The sequence below is a fragment of the Acomys minous genome (genome assembly GCF_964271855.1).
Source record: "Acomys minous genome assembly, chromosome: 6".
Taxonomy (NCBI): Eukaryota; Metazoa; Chordata; class Mammalia; order Rodentia; family Muridae; genus Acomys; species Acomys minous.
In genome coordinates, this window is record NC_140487.1 from 87747032 (window position 1) to 87765233 (window position 18202).

Below are 18202 nucleotides of genomic sequence, written 5' to 3' on the forward strand. Positions count from 1 at the left end.
ACTCTCCCACTGAACGCATCTTGCTCTGGAAAAGTCTGAGGGAGCCTCTGTTGTCCTTTATGAGTACAGAGGGCTGGCCCCTACAGCCTGTCTTTTTTTGCAATTCTCAACAGAGCTTCTGTGCAGAATTACTGTACAGGAGAGAAGGGCTGGGGCTGTTGTAGCTCAGTTGGTGGAGTGCTTATCGAGTCTGCATTCCATCCTCAGTTCCACACGTGGTGTCATATGCCTATGATCCAAGCACTCAGAGGGTAGAGGCAAGAGACTCAGGAGTTTAAGGCCATCCTGGGCTACATAAAACCCTGTTTCAAATAAGTAAACAAACCAGAAATCTAAAAACACAAAACAAACAACTTGTGTTTAATTTGTAAAAATTTTAATGTATTTATTTGTTTATTTTTGAGACAGGGTTTCTATGTGTAGCCTTGGCTGTCCTTGACTTGCTTTGTAGACCAGGCTGGCCCCGAACTCACAGTGATCCTTCTGCCTCTGCCTTTCCAAGTACTGGGATTACAAGTGTGAGCCACCTTGCACAGCTTATTTATTTTTTATTTATTATTATTTTTGGGTGGTTTTTTTGTATTTTGTTTTGTTTTGTTTTCCGAAACAGGGTTATCTTGGCTGTCCTGGACTCGCTTTGTAGACAAGGCTGGCCTCGAATTCACAGCGATCCACCGGCCGCCACCACACCCAGCTCTTATTATTATTATTTTTGTTTCTCTGTGTAGCCCTGGATGTCCTATAACTTGCTCTGTACACAAGGCTGGCCTCAAACTTAACAGAAATCAGCCTGCCTATGCTTCCCATGTGCTGGGATCAAGGGTGTGCACCGCTACTGCCTGGCTCTACCTGTGTTTCATATACTTGGAGATTACTCTTTGTAAGCTGGTGCCGGAGGACCAAACCCAACCCAAGTGACCTGTCAGCCACAGCAGTCACAGCCACAATACCTAGTCTTGTTTGTTTTTGAGACAGAGTCTCTCTGTGTTAGCTTTGGCTGTCCCAGACTCGCTTAGACCAGGCTAGCCTCGAATTCACAGAGATCCGCCTGCCTCTGCCTCCTGAGTGCTGGGATTAAAGGCGTGCACCACCACGCCCGCCATAGTCTTTTTAATTCTTATAACAATTTTGTAAGCTAGATACAGTTTTTCTTTAGCTACAGAAAATCAATTATATTTGCTATAGAAAGACTAGAGAGAGACCAAAATAGAAAAATGGACTTTATACTAACTATATGGCATGTACCCTTCAAAGTGAGTGTGTCAAGGCAGAGGTAAGACTGTCCCTTCCGTGAGTGAGTCCCAGTGTCGAGGAGCCTCTTAAATTCCTTCATGTGTGTGCGTTTTGCATGCTGACGATGGTTCTAGTGGTGTCATCCTTGAGCAAGCCAGCATTTTCATTACCTCTCACACCAAGAGAACTGTAGTCTATTCCATGGACAGAGAAGAAACAATTGTGCCTGCTTGGTGACAGTGCTGTGCTTTACTTCATGGGTAAATAGTGAGGGACGTCACAGATGGGATTTTGAGCTGCATGTGGTAGTGCACATCTGTAATACAGCATCTGGGAAGTAGAAGCAGGAGGATGAGCAGTTTAAAGAGTTTTAGGCTAGCCTGGGCTACATGAAATCTTGTCTCAATAATAATCAAAAACCAAACAAATGCAAAATCAGGAAAAAAAACCCCAAGAATAATTTTCATTATTTACAATTTTGCAGACTTGACTAAGATGAAGTAGTTTTGTTGTGGTTTGTCCCCCTCCCCTCCCCCCACCCCATGTCCACCCCCACACTGGGGATGGAATGGAGACTCTTGGGTGTGGTAAACATATTCTCTTCCCACTAGGTTATACTCTTGGCTTACATAGCTTTTAGAAAAATATGAGAGGGGAGGTCTGGAGAGATGGCTCAGCCGTTAGGACCACTGGCTGCTCTTCCAGAGGACCTGGGTTTGATTCCCAACACTTAATGGCAGCTCACAACCATCTGTAACTTCAATTCCAGGGTGCCTGAACCCCTCTTCTGCCTTCCATGGGCATCAGACGTGCAAGCAGTGCACAGACATTTATGCAGGCAAAAACCTGATACATAAAATAAAAATATAAAAAAAAACCCCAAACATGTGATGCTACATACAGCATGCTTGTGGAGGTCAAAGGACAACTTGATGGAGTCAGTTCTTGAGGATCCTGGAGGGTGACACTCAGGCCATCAGGCTTGGCAGCAAGTGCCTTTACCTGCTGAGCCATCTCTGTGGCCCACACATAAGCCTTGGCCAAACTGTAACTCAAAAATGAGGCCAGTCAAGGCTGGAGAAATGGCTCAGCAATTAAGAGCACTGACCGTTCTTCCAGAGGACCAGGGTTCAATTCCCAGCACCCACATGGCAGCTCACAACGGTCTGTAGCTCCAGTTCCAAGAAATTTGACACCCTCACAAAGACATACATTTAGGCAAAACACCAATGCATACACATAAATAATAAATAAACAAGTGAATGAATGAATAAGTAAATAAGAATTTATATTAAAGAAGTGAGACCAGCCTTCTCAGTTGCCTAGAATGTGGGCTGCACTAAAACCAGGAGAGTTCCAGGCAAAAGAGGAGCCGTCGGTCCCTCTGCCTGTGTGGGAGGATCTTCTCAGACCTGTCCTTTGTCAGCCTTCAGGCTTTCAGAAGGGGATCTCATCGAGCTGTGCATCTTCTGAGGAATAAGTGGTTTGTTTTTAATCTCATGAATGCCATGACCCGTGTAAGTGACATGTTTCCCTTTTTACCTTGGTTGCTAGAGTCTCAGATCTATGACACAAACTTTGCTGTGTCGGTCGCGGTGGTATGTGCCAGTCTCGTCCCAGGCTCTACTTAGTTCCTACTCTGTTTTTCATCCAGTCTCCTCTTGACTTGTCTTAAACCTGATGAGTTTGATTTATTTTAAAATGTCCTCTGGATCAAGGCAGGGTGAAATGGAATAGCTCTCAGAGTGTAAGGATTCAGCCAAGAGTCACTGCATATGTGAAGTGCTTTGTAAAATTTACATGTATATTTCTCGCCAGGGAGAAGGGACCATACATTTTTATCAGTTTTAATGTTTGCTTCAAGGAGGTTTACAGTCCCCCAAAACATTAAACTTACTGCTCTACGGAGCGAAGAGAAGAATAATTCCTTGCAGTTTTAGCTGTGTCGCTGGCTGATGGCGTGGCGTATGGGTGGGGCAGGAGGTCTTGCAACTCTGGAACATAGCGTGTCAGAACGTTAGCATGTTCTGGAATGTAAGTCCCTAAAAAGCCTTCTTCCAGATGTCCTGGCACCCTCCTTGCTTAGTTACATGTCAGGGGTTCAGTGTGAGTCTCCAACATGCCCTAGCCTGGTGCCCTGAAAGGGCTCCTTAAAGAACCAAGTGGTGCAGCTGAGGCTCTAGCTCGGTTGGCAGAGTGCTTGCCTAGCATGCACAGAGCCTTGGGTTCAATCCCCAGGACCCCATTAAACTGACATGGTGGCCCATGACTGTAATCCCAGCACTAGGGAGATGGACGCAGGAAGATCGCAAGGTCAAGGTCACGGCTGTTTACACAGCGAGTTTAAGATTGGCCTGGGAAGCCTTTACCCAGCACACAAGGCAGAGGCAGGCAATCTCTGTGAGTTCAAGGCCAGGCTGGTCTATAAAGTGAGTCTAAGACAGCCAAGGATACACAGAGAAGCTCTGTCTCGAAAACAAACAAACAAACAAACAAAAAACCACACACACAGGAAGAAGAGGGAGAGGAGGCAGCGCCAACTTACTGTCCATTAATGCTGCCCGCCTTGTTCCCTATTACTGTCTGCTCTTCTTGGAAATGTTTCCGGTGTCCGGCCAATCCAGGGCCTTAAGTACTTCTGTGACATCAGTGTCTGCACAGCGTGCATTCTAACTGTGTGACGCTCTTGGGTAATGTCCCTGAGTGCTGGCAGTGGCCCATGGAACACTGGGCATAGCGGTGGCAGCGGGGAGGTGGGGGAGCCAGCATCTCTGCAACTCAGGACCCTTGAGTTTGGTCGGAAGCAGGGCACTTAGCCAGAGTTATTTGGGGATGTGACTGATTCATTACCAGAGAAAGCTGGTCTGAAGCCAAGTTCTGGACTGGGTAAGATGGAGCCGGCTGTCCCTCAGCCTGGACTCCAGGGGGTGCAGAGAGAGGAGGAGCTAAGATGAGGGCTGGCTTTTCCTGGGCATTTTTTTTTCCCTCCATTTCTCCCTCTACTCTTTCAGACAGCCACTGTCCACGCATGGGAGCTAACAGATTGCAATGGACAAGACAGATACAGAAGGTCCTAAGAGCCAGTGTGGCCAATGTCACGACACAGAAGCTGTGGGGGGCTTCTGGGAGACCAGAGGACAATCCCACCTGGTATGAGAGTCACAAAAGTTTCATGGTACTGTCTCAGCTGCCTCTGGAAGGACTGGGGACAGGGCAAAAGCACATGGAAATTTCCAGGTGTGGAGGTGTGGGCCTCAGGTCAAGGTGCTAACAGTCACAGACTGTCCAGCTTGTTGGCCTACTTGAGTCTAATTACCTTCAGGCTCCACCTCCCACCCTACCACGCTATTCCAATAATTCACAAATTTAAGTCTGTGCCAATCAGTTCCAACCAGGAGAGGATACTTGATTCTTAACATGTGCAGACATTTCCTGACTTTGAGATGACAGAATTTTCTGGAGTGGCAAAGCGTTCCTTTCTAGCCATTCTACTGCCCTTTCCTCTCACGGGGAGCCCACCCCTCAGCCAGCTCCTGTACCCAACATCTGATGTCCATCTTAGTCACTTGGCTTTCAAACAAACTCCACGATGCCGAGGTTGAACACCTACCTCTAACTGCGAGCTCTTGTGTGTGGACCTCATCAGCGGTGCCGTGCGATGAAGCACAGTTCTCACGTCCCTCAGGAACTCAGCTTTCCTGCCAATGACAAGAGTGACAGGGTGTAAACACGGCCCAGGCCTCTCTCTTCCTGCCTTGGTGCTCTGTGTGATGCCGGCATGTCCTGTGTGAGGCTCTGAGGGGCCAGATGCTAGAGTGGACTCTGGAAACAAGAGCCCTGGGTCGGATTGCTGGCTCTGGCAGGCGCTGTGAATTTACCACAGCCAGGAAAACACTCTGAGCCTCAAACTGAGATTCTGTGAGGCCCCAATGAGTGGAAAGGAACGCTGTGATGATATTGAAGATGAGTTCTGGTGCTGGTGGCGACTGTGGCTCTCTGCATAAGACTCTCTTCGGATCAAACACCATCTCCAGAGTCCCGGGGAATATAAATGAGTCTTGAAAACCTTCTTCAAGCAAACACCCCTAGCAAGAGCTATTGCCAAGGGGGAAGAAAACCAACTCCTATCCATTTCAGAGCCTATGGGGCTCCTCTATTTCTGTGAGGCTGGGTGAGGGCATATAAATCTTCCACAGCCTCAGTCTTCCCATCTGTAAAATGGGCTATCATCTTGTTCAAGATCCTTGACTGTTAAGGTGGACAGATGGCTTTGGGTCATCCCTCATCCTAATTATTTTCCTCTTTGGAGGAATCCATGATGTTATCCTCTGATCCTGTGTGGGCCTGGATTTGGCCAAGTTCATGCCCCAACTGGACTTTGAGTCTGGTGGGAATTAAGCAGAAGGGCAAGGGCGGTCAGAGGTTACTGCAGGTGTCTGCAGTGCACAAGAGCCCATAGTGCATTAGTGACCAGCAGTGACCAGCATGGGCCTGATGATAGACATCTTTGTGATATGTTCTGTTTAGACATCTTCCTTTTTGTCTTGTTTCTGCCCCCCACCCTCCCCGTTTTTTCCAGACAGGGTTTCTCTGTGTAGCCTTGGCTGTCCTGGACTCACTTTGTAGACCAGGCTGGCCTCAAATTCACAGTGATCCACCTGCCTCTGCCTCCCGAGTGCTGGGATTAACGGCGAGAGCTACCATGCCCAGCTTAGTTTTCTTTTCTTTTCTTTTTTTTTTAAGATTAAAAAAAAATTTATTATGTATACAGTGCTCGGTCTGCATGTATGCCTGCATGCCAGAAGAGGGCATTAGATCACATTATAGATGGCTGTGAGCCACCATGTGGTTGCTGGGAATTGAACTCAGGACCTCTGGAAGAGCAGTCAGTGCTCTTAACCTCTGAGCCATCTCTCCAGCACCCTTGTTCCTGTTTTTTTGTTTTTGTTTTTTAAGATTTGTTTATTTATGTATACAATGTTCTGCCTGCACATACATCTGCAGGCCAGAAGAGGGCACCAGATCTCATTGTAGATGATGGTGAGCCACCGTGTGGTTGCTGGGAATTGAACTCAGGACCTTTGGAAGAGCAGCCAGTGCTCTTAACCTCTGAGCTGTCTCGCCAACCACTTGTTTCTGTTTTTGAGACAAGTTTGTATGTATCCCAGGCTGGCCTCAAACTCCCTGTGTAGGCAAAGATGACCTTGAACTCCTGATCTTCCTGCCTCCACCTCTCAAGTGCTGGGTGTCTAAGTGATGTCTACAACATCCCTTTCTATCACAGTACATTATTGTGGACACTGTATAGTGAAAGGATCAGACATTGCTAAAAGGCCCATGGCTACAGTCATGTAGCCTTCACAGGCACCGGCCAGCCTTTGCAGATGCCAGCCAATCCCAGTTAGGGTCACATAGCCTCCGTGAGCACCAGCCTGCCTCCACAGGTACAGGCCAATGCCAACTGGAGTCATGTATCCTCCCCTGGCACTGGCCAAACCTAGTTAGAGTAACATAGCCACAGATAGGATTTCCCTAGAAGCCTTTAAAAGAGCCTGCACTTTGATCCCAGCACTTGGGAGGCAGAGGCAGGTGGATCTCTGTAATTTCAAGGCCAGCTTGATCTACAGTGATCATCCAGGTCAGCCAGGGCTACACAGAGAAACCCTGTCTCAAAAAACAAAAACAAGGGCTGGAGAGATGGCTCAGTGGTTAAGAGCACTGACTGTGCTTCCAGGGGTCCTGAGTTCAATTCCCATCAACCACATGGTGGCTCACAACCATCTATAATGTGATCTGATGCATACTGTATACATAATAATAAGTAAATCCTGGGGGGGGGGGAGAACCACGTGTCTTTAAAAACAAACAAACAAACAAAGTGTAATAATGGTTGATTTTAGTCTCAAATTGCCTCCCATTAGAATCACTTGAGTGGGGGCCTTGCCTGAAGAACCACCTTGGGGAGACCAACCCCACATGTGGCATCTTGGATAAAAGGAGGGGGGGCGGCAAAGGGGTGATTATTCGCCATTTGCTCCACTGGCCTTCCCTCTGGTTAGTTTAACGTGCTGCTGCTGCTGATTCATCAGCTGATGTTAGAACCTGTATTTCCACTTTCCATCAGAGACTAGGCAGCAGCTGCTCTCCAGCAATCTACCGGGTTTTCAGACACAGACTGGGACTGTGGAGAAAACCCAGCCTCTCCAATTGAACAACGAACCAGCCTTGTAGCCTCTATTTATATAAATTCATATTAATTGTACTGGTAGTGTTCCCTTAGAAAACCCTGAGTGGTCTGCCCCCTGAGTGGTTGAAACAAACAGCTCAACTATTATAAGGGTCTGAAAATGGCTGAAGGAAGACCCCAGACTCAAATAGTATGCAAAAATAAAGAGTATTTATTCTGCAGAAATAGCCTGCATGCGGGGGTCAACCATCCATACAAAATGGCAGTGATCCCTTGGAGGAGCTCACAGGCTCTTTTATTTTATTTTTTAATTTAATTCTATTTTATTTTGTACTGCCTCCCATGTGCTGGAGTTAAAGGCGTGTGCCACCACCACCCGGCTTCAACCACCACATTCTAACACCAAGATGAGGCGCCGGCTCAAAGGAACCCTATAGACTGTGTGGGCTGAGACCCAATTGTCTGAGTAGCACATGGGTGGCACTGGTGATGTCCACACGTGTGTGAGAACTCACAGGAACATGTGGTGCTCTGTTTCATTTTGTGAAGCGGGATCCCATCAGAACCCACGGATCCCTGTTGTGGAATACGGTCCTTCCCGCTTCATGTGAAGCCATTCCCCACATAGGATGTGGCTGGTTGGTGTTACTTCATAGGAGTGGGTGGGGAGGGTCATCAGACCATCACCTGCGAGTCCCCCTGCTCTCTCCTGCACACACCCAACTCCACCTGTTCGTAATTCTGCTCCCGCTGCCTGTGGGGGCTCCCAAGGCGCAGCCATAGAGTGTGGAAGGTTAACTGAAGGACTCCCGTGCTGGGGGGGGAGGTGGCCTCTAGGTGATGTGTTTGTGTTGAGGTCTCCCAGGCTTCTCAAAGTAAAGCCCAATAAACAGTAGTTCACAGAGCAGGACTCATTGGGGGGAGGTGCTTATCTCACACGGGGGTGGGGGTGGGGTGGGGGTGGGGTTGTTTGTTTACAACTCCCCAGGAGGCTTATTCAAAGGCTGGGGTGAGTCAGCAGCTTCCTCCTATGAGGCCATCAGGGAGAGAACTCCACGTACCAGACAGAACCTGCAAAGAGAGGAACACTGTCTGGCCTGGAGTGTAGGGAGCTTCCAGGAAAAGGAAAAGACGCTTGGGACTTGTGAGGCTGGTAAGAGGAGGGGTCAGGTCGGTTCCCCTGCGCCCACCTTATTCCAGAGACACTGACAAAGTGCTGTAGTTGGAAGTAATGGAAGAGCTCCATGGCTGAGCCTGGGGGATGAGGCGGGCAGCAGAGACAGCTCTTAGGGGCCTGGGACCCTTCTGACCTTAGTCCCCACCCTGTGCTGGCCACCACCAGACTTGGACTTCGCAGACGGACAGAGCAAGAACTTCAGACCCACTGGATTCTGAGATTAGAATCAGGTCCAGGAGGCCCAGACTTTTCATATCACCTGTGCTAACAAAAGACCATTTCACAATCAACGTGACAAAGGGGAGGGGGAGGGGGCTGAGAAAAAAAATCTAAGACACCTTTCTCTGATGTTTATTGTTGTGTGTGTGTGTGTGTGTGTGTGTGTGTGTGTGTACACCAAGCGTGTGCAGCAGCCAAGGAGGGCTTACATTGCTTCAGATCCTGTAGAGCTGGAGTTAGAGGTGGTTGTGAGGCACCGTGTGGGGGCTGGAAACGGAACGCAGGGCCTCCGTGTAAGCACTCAACATTCCAAAGTCTGCCTGCAGCTCCGTATGTTCATTGAATGACAACAGATGACATTGAATGACAACAGATGACATATAATAAGTGTGTCAACGTTTCCACAGTCCCCTCACATCTGTGTGGTTCCCATGTACGAGCGACACCTTCAAATTAATGTGTAGAAGCCAAAACTGGCTCACGGGATTGGAAAACAGCCTTGTAGAACATTCTCGTTTCCGTATGTCCGGGTTTTGAAGTTCTCCTGGACTTACAGATCTAACCACTTGGTACCTTGTATCTAAATTCTCTCTGGGTTGGGTCAATTTGGCATGGTCATCAGTGGTTTTTCTTAACGCACTCGGGCATATTGCAAGGCTCGAGAATGCGATTATCATTGTTGCCTGAACACAATCGGGGCTGGGACATTCTGAGGTGGCTTTTTGGCAGCTCTTTATCATCCAGCACTATTTTCAGTTCACAAAGGACTTGAAACAGCGAATCCAAGAATAGATTTAAAGACGCTTAATGTAAGGATTGAACTTCACGCCATTTGTCGTTTTAGTCGGAACACGTTCTGATTTTCTTATAAGAAAAAAAAATTGAACTATCAAAGATAGAGAAGGGTAAAAAGGGAAATAAGGCGAGTTGGATGGCCCGGCACGCAGAAAGCTGCAGTGTGCATGGCGGAGAGTGTCCGGGCTTGAGACTGGCAGCGGGCGGAGCCAGGAGCACATCGCTTAATGTCACGGTCTCAGCTTTCAGTGATAACCGAATGCGGATAATAATTCCTGCCTGGGGAAAGTTCTGGATATTATCAATCCTAGAGGGAATCTGCAGCCAAGAGAGATGGCGAGGGGGGAGGGGTGCGGAAACGCCGGAAGCTTCGAGGGGCTTGCGGTCTCCATGGAAACTCACCAGGAGAGAGGTGGGGTGAAGGAACCAGGAGTGAGGCGGGGAAGACACAAAGGGAGCTCCTTCTCTGAAGAGAAAGGCACGCGGAGATGGAGCCCTCGCTGCACCACGCGCCGATCTTGCCCTGAACTTGTGAAGGAAGAAATCTTCTTCGCACTGTATTGTCACCAACTATTTAATTTACTAGTCCTTCCCAGTAGGTCGAGAGGTCTCTCGAGGACAGGAATTAAGATGGTTTTATTTCTTTGTTCCCAAATCTCAGGGCAAAAAATTGTTAACTATGTTGGCTGCTGTGGTCCAGGGTGGAGCTAGAAATGGTCCCATCTTTGCTTTTAGTCTTAATAATTTTTATTTTATGTGCATGAGTGTTTGCCTACATGTATGTACCCCTCGTGTGTGTCTGAGCCCCTGGAAGGGTAGTTACTGATGAATGTAAGCCACCGTGTGGGTGCTAGCGGCTGAACCTGGGTTCTCTGGGAGAGCAGCCAGTGCCCTTAACCGCTGAGCCATCTAGCCCCAACCTCCGGTCTAGGCGGTCCCATCTTTAAAATATGAAGTCAAAGCCAGATGTGGTAGTTCATACCTGTAATCCCAACAATTGGTATCCAGAAACAGCAGCAAATCACCAGCCTGGCTTACTCAGACCCTGTCTCATAAACAAAGAAACAAAAGACACACTTTGCTCAGTTTGAGACCATCAACTGCTGCCCTGTTCCGCCCAGCTCAAACTCAGCTAGCCGTCTTCCACAAAGGACTGCAGATGATTTCTTCTCTCTGGTATTAGAATCTGCAGTCTAATGGTCCTCACCCCACACGCTACATTTACCTGACAACTCTGACTGTTTTTAGGGGTTTCATAGGTCAGACTCTTTTTTCTAGTGAGTCCCTATGGATAGGGTCCATCCCAAGCAGGGTCACAGCATGTGCTCAAGCAACAACCCCCCCCTGACCCCCCCACCCCCCACCCCCCGTGGAACATCCAGTGGGGGACGTGCAGGAGGTGTGCCAGGAGCCACTCGAAATCCCGGGGGTGCTCCACATGTGGCTCTCTCTCCTGGACACTTGCCTACAGCTTGGTTTCAGTTGCCCCTGAGCACATAAAGGAGAGCGTAGTGGTGGCCTCCGAGATGAGGCATCTGGGGCAGATAAGCCACTGCTGTCCTATAGACTTCTGAGCTATTCTGAGACCCCCACCCCCACCCCAGGGCAGGAATTCAACAGGTTCCCCAAAGCAGAGAGCCCTGCAGGTTAATATGTCATGAAATGCAGAACAAGTTCTCCCATAAACTGCTGTTCTGTGTCTCCCCATTACTGTCCAGTTAAAATCCCACCTCTTCATAGGGCAAAGGGAGGCTTCGGGGGCCCGCTTCCCAGCACCAGCACCACGTCTTGCCATTAACTCACCTTGTCACCCAAAGAGAGCTACTCCCAACCGCCTGCCCCCTCATCTGTGGTTCTTCCTGCGTGACCTCCCCCGCCCCCCACAAAACTCCTGTCGTATGTCAGTGTTTGTATTAGTACATTCAGGACTTGTTTCAGACACCATTTCCGGCCTGAAGTCCCTGGCCAGATTAACCATCGCCTATAGACACCTATAGTGTGCCTATAGCACGCCAATAGCACACCCATGGCAGGCCTATAGGCATGAGCCACTGTTGCTTTTTCTTTCTTTCTTCTTTTTTTAAAGGTTTGTTTTGTGTGTATAGTTCTTTTTGCCTTCGTGCGTATCTGTGTACCACATGTGTGTATGCGATGCTTGAAGAGACCATTGGATCCCCTGGGACTGGCATTGTAGACAGTTGGAAGCCACCATGTAGTGGCTGGGAATTGAACCTGTGTCCTCTAGAAGAGCAGCCAATGCTTTTAACGGAAGAGCTGTCCTTGCTACCATCTTCTTAAAAGACAGACTGTGGACCTCACGGAGCCTGGCAAAGAACCATTATCAATCAGTGTTGAATAGATACAAGTGAATGTTTGAACAAGCGGCCAGACTGCCATCTGGCAAAATGTTATAAAGGGGAATGGGAGATTCTAATAGTTCTAAGTTCCAATATTCAACGTTCTCTGAATTTTGGCTGAAGATGCAGACTGAGGCTCCCCTTCGCCAACAGACCACTCCGTAGCTAGCCGCCCTTCCCCCCTCCCCGCCCCGTGTCCTCGGAGTGTTTGTTGTCAGGGACTCACACGTACATGTTCTGAACATAACCCGGAAAGCAATTTACAAGAAATAATTGCTGGTCGATGCGAGCCTGGCAGCCTCCGTGAGCTCAGACTATTTGTTTGTGCGTCAGCTCGCAGGGTTTCCTCTCCCCGCTCTGCGCCCTGGGGGAGGGGGAATCCTGTCTCCCGCGGTGGGCAGTTAGGTTCTAAAGCTGGACTTTGACCAGCCAACCCTAGTGAAAACCTGCTCAGGGTGTGCAAATTCAAACCAGAAAAGCTGAGCTTGAGCGGGGGTGGGGCCTCTGTGTAGCCTGTGATTTATAGGCAGCCCTCCCCCCCCCCCCCGCCCCGATTCTGTTCTACCCGTGTCCACCCCATAGACACGGGGTCCTGGGGAACAGATCCTACCAGATTCTTGGGCTCTGCTCTGTGTGGGGTCTCTGACCTCTGTGACCAGAGTCCACAAAGCTTGCCTTTGTTCTTCAGGGCCACTTGTACTGTGAGGGAGGTCCCAGGGCAGCGGTGGCGGCGGCAGCAACAGCAGCAGCAGCAGCAGCAGCAGCTGGAACTTGTTAAAAATGCAAATCTGGGGACTCACTCCAGCCCGCCTGACTTAGGCAGGGGTGAGGCGTGAGGAACAGCAAGCTGCTCTTTGTTTATAAGCCCTCACACCCAGTCCTGCTGGCGCAGGTCTGTAACTCTAGGTACTCCGGAAGTCGAGGCAGGAGGGTCACACATTCCATGGAAAATGGAGAGACTCCCTGTCTCAAAATAGAGTACAAAAAAAGGTGGAGGTGTAGCTTGTTGTAGGGTGCTTACCCGTCATATGTAAGACCCTGGGGTCCCACCCTCAGCACCGAAACCAAACCAAAAGCCATCACTGATTCTAATGCAACCAGACACTTGAGAACTGTTACCCCAGACCCTTGCCCCTGCATTCTTAGGATTTGCAACTGTCTCTCCCTCTCTGTGAACAGACAGACAGGCATTAGCTGATTGTTCCACTGTAGAAAAGACTCAGAGGGGGGAAAAAAAAAGAAAGAAAGAATTTTACTGATGAGGTTATCAAGGACAGAGAAAATCTGTCCTGTAAATAATGTCATAACCCAATGTCAGTGACTAAACTGAGACTGTCACCCATTTTCTACACACACACACACACACACACACACACACACACTCATACACACAACACACTCATACACATATACACACACTCAAACATACAACCATACATACAACACACACACATGCACACACTCACACATGCACACACTCACACATATACACAACACACATTCATACACACACACACACACACACACACACACACACAGTCACATACACAACCCACCCCCACCCCACTATGGTGTTCTTTGTAATAACTTGCAGTTCCTGGGCCACGCTGGGTTTTTCTGAACTGCTTTTGAACAGGCTGTACTGTGTCCATAGCTTCCTCTGACTGTCTGACCTGGAACTGACTCATCAAAAGATGAGTCATCTCTGCTCCCTCCTGCAGCATGGCCACCACCAGAAGTCCCATTGCCTTTTTGTGTGTCTACTTCAGACTCCTGAGCCCCAACAGCAGGATCATTCTTTGTTTATAGCAATGGCACAGAGCCTGGTTTGGTATAGACACCACAGTGTATATGTTTAGTGGACAGAGGTGTTATATTCGGTGTGCTGAGCATACCCGTGCCCTCCCCCTCCCCACACTTCACCATGTGCCTTTTGCTGGCTGGCTAGGGACCTATGTCTAAGAATGACCTTCTCAGTGGTGCCAAAACCAGCACCAGGTCATGCCATGGTGAAATGTCAAGAACAGCTTTCAGCGGCTTCAGGGCCTCCCTGCTCTGCTTTGCACTCCTAGGCAAAGCAAAAAGCCTCTGTCGAAGGCAGGAGAGCAGCCAAGAGAGAGACAGTGGCAGTGAGCTTCTGGCTTGCTGGTTCCTCTGCTATCGACTTAATAATAAAAACAAAATATTAGAGGCAAATGAATAATAATAATAATAATAGTTAATTTAGGGCACTTTCCCCTTTGCCAACACTTAGGTTTTTTTGTTTTTTGGAATAAATATCTTTCCCTATGCCTGAGGAACTAGCTATTCTTAGCTATTATTATTCTCCTTGTTTAGGAGAGAAATTGAGGCACATAGTGTCAGAAGCCAGTTCTGAAGGCGTGTAGAGGCGCACGCCATTAATCCCAGCACTCAGGAGGCAGAGGCAGGCGGATCTTGGTGAGTTTGAGACCAGCCTGGTCTACAAAGTCCAGAATAGCCAAGGAGACACAGAGACACCCTGTCTCAAAAAAAACCAAAACCAAAACCAACAAACAAACAAAAACAGAAGCCACCTCTGACACACAACAGATAAACTGAGGTAGGTGTGGAGTTGGCGATTGATCACTCAGTAGACTTTTCTTTGAGGGAACAAAACTTTATTCTCTGGGCCAATGAAAGACTTCCTGGGGCTGGTGAAAAACTCTCTGCAGGGGAAATCTCATACACATATGTATACACACACACACACACACACACACACACAGAAAGACAGACATATATATATACAAAGAGAGACACAGAGACAGAGAGAGAGAGAGAGAGAGAGAGAGAGAGAGAGAGAGAGAGAGAGAGAAGAGAGAGAGGATGAAGCAAGCTCAACAACTTTATTTTTTCTCCTATAGTTTATATATACCAGCAAAATCCTTCAAGCTGTATAAAACTCACAATGTGGTTACATTATATTTTTCTTTAAGTGAATGATTACAATGAATATATGTAAGAGAAAAAGTGTTCCCCAATACCCTCACATGATCAAATGTTTTACATATTATGGGTGAAAAACAAATTATTCCCAGGAACCCACATGCTTTTGAAACTAAGCAACTTATTATAGATTAACAAAATGTAAGCAAGAAAGAAAATTTTCTCAGCCAGTTTCTCTTACTGGCAGGCTGCAATTTGTGGTTACAAAATAAAAAGGATCAATTATTTTACTATTTATATTAAAAAGTAATCTTAGAAAAAAATTAAAAGAATCACAAACCTAAACTTTTATATAAGAAATAACCAGTCATTTCTATTTTAAATCCTCAAGGTACACACCTACTCATAATTTTTTATTAAATCATATCAGGGAGCTGAAGGCAAAAATAGGTACAAGAAATTGATGTTGGGGCTGGAGAGATGGCTCAGTGGTTAAGAGCACTGGCTGCTCTTCCTGAGGTCCTGAGTTCAATTCCCAGCACCCACATGGTGGCTCACAACTATCTGTACTATGATCAGATGCCCTCGTCTCGTGTACATGAAGACAGCATACTCATGTACATAATAAATAAGTATCCTTTTTTTGTTGTTTTTGTTTTTTTTTTTGTTTTTCGAGACAGGGTTTCTCTGTGTTGCCTTGGCTGTCCTGGACTTGCTTTATAGACCAGGCTGGCCTCGAACTCACAGCGATCCACCTGCCTCTGCCTCCCGAGTGCTAGGATTAAAGGCGTGCGCCACCATGCTCGGCATAAATAAGTATCTTTAAAAAAAAAAAAAAAGAAATTGATCGTCACTTTGGTCACCAGCCCAGCATTAGCCAGAGAGGCACGTCAGCTAGTGCTGGTCAGGCTGCCATGGCTCTTGTTCCCCGACCTTAAAAACTCCCCAGTTTAACTATTAAGAGAGTGTGCCTTTCTCAGCTTCAAATTGTCCCCTAAGATTTTTTTTTTAACATCAAAGTCATTAGCAAAAACATCTTATCGTAACTTTACTAACAACCTACTTCTCCAAGTTCTTTCTAAGGGTGGTGACGCTACTAACAATCTCCATCTGAGTCCTTTCTGACGGTGGTGGATGAATCATTAATCTGCTGCAGCTGCAGTGCTTGAAAAAGATCAGTCACTGTTATTGTAAGCGCCAATGACACTGCCCAGTGTGGGGCTGGAAGACCTTTGGCGTGTTCATACACCTCGTAGATTAGGAGTGATGTGACGACCGCGAGGACAGCAAACAGCAATGCTCCACAACAGCATGAAGTCCTCAGGACACGCAGTCCTCTGGGCGCTGCCCCCCAAGGCTCACCCATCATGGTGTGCTCCATGAAGTCCTCAGGACACGTAGTCCTCCGGGAGCTACCCCTCCGAGGCTCACCCATCGTGGTGTGCTCCATGAAGTCCTCAGGACACGTAGTCCTCCGGGAGCTGCCCCTCTGAGGCTCACCCATCGCGCTGTGCTCCATGAAGTCCTCAAGACACATAGTCCTAGGGGCGCTGCCCCTCCAGGGCTCACCCATCATGGTTGTACGACCCCGTGGACTGTTTGTTCTTCCTCTCACACAGGCCTCAACAATCTAGCAAGTGGCAGAGTCAGGATTGTAACCAGACATCGGGCTCCATCATCAGTTTATAAAATGACCATGTTACATTAAAACATTTAGAATTTTATACATATGAATGTACTTTAAAGGTTTATTTGTATTTATATGTATGTATATGCGGGTGCCTGAGGAGGCCAAAAGAGAGTGTCAGATCCTCTGGAGTTGCAGGCTGGTTTTGAATGTGAGTAACGGGAACTCAGGACCTCTGAAAAAGCAGGAAGTACTCTCTCATTTCTGAGACATTTCTCCAGGTCTATTTTGTTATTGTTGTCGTTGTTTTAATAGAGTCTCTCCATAGCTCTGGCTATCCTAGACTAGCTTTGTAGACCAGGCTGGCCTCAAACTCACAGAGATCCTCCTGCTTCTGCCTCCCAAGTGCTAGTGGGAGCCATTAGATTTATTCATTTTCTTTTCTGTGTGAATATTTTGCGATGGTGTCTGTGTGTGTACCACATGTGTGCTCGGTGCCTACAGACGTCAGGAGACAGCATCAGATCCTGAGAAACTAGAATTACAGATGGTTGTTACCCACCATTTGGGTGCTGGGGCTTGAACCTAGGTTGTTTGAAGACCAGAAAGTGCTCTTAACCACTCAATCTCCTCTCCAGCTCCTGTCTGTCTGTCTGTCTGTCTGTCTGTCTGTCTGTCTGTCTGTCTGTCTATCTATCTATCTATCTATCTATCTATCTATCTATCTATTCTATTCTATTTACTTACTTAAGACAGTTTCACTATATAGCTCTGGCTGGCCTGGATCTTGCTATATAGGTGGCCTTGAACTCCTATAGATCTGTCTGCCTCTCTATTTTAAATTTTAGTTGTGTGTGTGTGTGTGTGTGTGTCTGTGTGTGTGTGTGTGTGTGTCTGTGTCTGTGTCTGTGTCTGTGTCTTTGTGTGTGGGATTGTGCACTGAAGTGCAGTGCCAGATGAGGCCAGAAGGAGGAGTTGGAGTTGCAGACAGCTGTGAGCTGCTTGATGCTGGTGCTGGGAAACAAACACAGTTCCTCTGTGAGAGCAGTGCAAGAACTACGGAGCCATCCCCTCCCCCACCCCAGCCTCTTCATCTGGAATTTTAAAGTCTTAGGCCTGGTAGTATACATGTACATTTAATCCCAGCACAGAGACAGGTAGATCTCTGTGAATTCAAAGCCAGCCTGGTGTACATGGCAAGTTCCAGGACAGCCCTTAGGAGTCATTCTTTTTAGTTTGTTAAGACAATAATAATAATTGCAACGTGTTTTGTTGTTGTTGTTCTTGTTGCTGTCATTCCGTGTGTGTGTGTGTGTGTGTGTGTGTGTGTGTGTGTGTGTGCGCGCGCGCGCGCGCGCGCGTGTGCGCACGCGCCCTCGGAAGCCAGAAGAGGGTATGGACTTCCCTGAAGCTGGAGTTCAGGTAGTTGTAAGCCACCCAATGTAGTGCTAAAAATCAAATGGGTTTTCTAGAACAGCCAGAGTCTTAACCTTAGAGCATCACTCCAGCCCTTTGTTTGTTTGGAGACAGAGGCTCTCTCTTGGTTTGGACCTGGACCTCAGTAGGCTAGACGGACTGGCCAGCAAGCCCCTGGGATCCCCGTGTCTTTGCCTCCCAACACTGGGATTACAAGCAGAGCCACCACCTGCCTTTTTGAGTGGGTTCTTGCGCAGGCTGCACTTTTACCAACTGAGCCGTCT

At 47.8% G+C, this 18202-nt stretch overlaps 1 long non-coding RNA gene across 2 annotated transcripts; it reads right to left on the minus strand.

Moving 5' to 3' along the window:
- Window positions 1–626: 626 nt before the first annotated feature.
- LOC311598961 lies at window positions 627–12808 on the minus strand. Of its 2 annotated transcripts, none has more exons than XR_014779722.1 (5): window positions 12579–12808; window positions 10594–10656; window positions 4844–4931; window positions 3131–3227; window positions 627–1563 (listed from the first exon to the last, which is right to left on the minus strand). It is a non-coding gene; the product is annotated as an uncharacterized lncRNA (long non-coding RNA). The 2 variants fall into 2 exon arrangements; XR_014779723.1 differs by having other exon boundaries at window positions 10594–10660.
- Between the last annotated feature and the right edge of the window lie 5394 nt (window positions 12809–18202).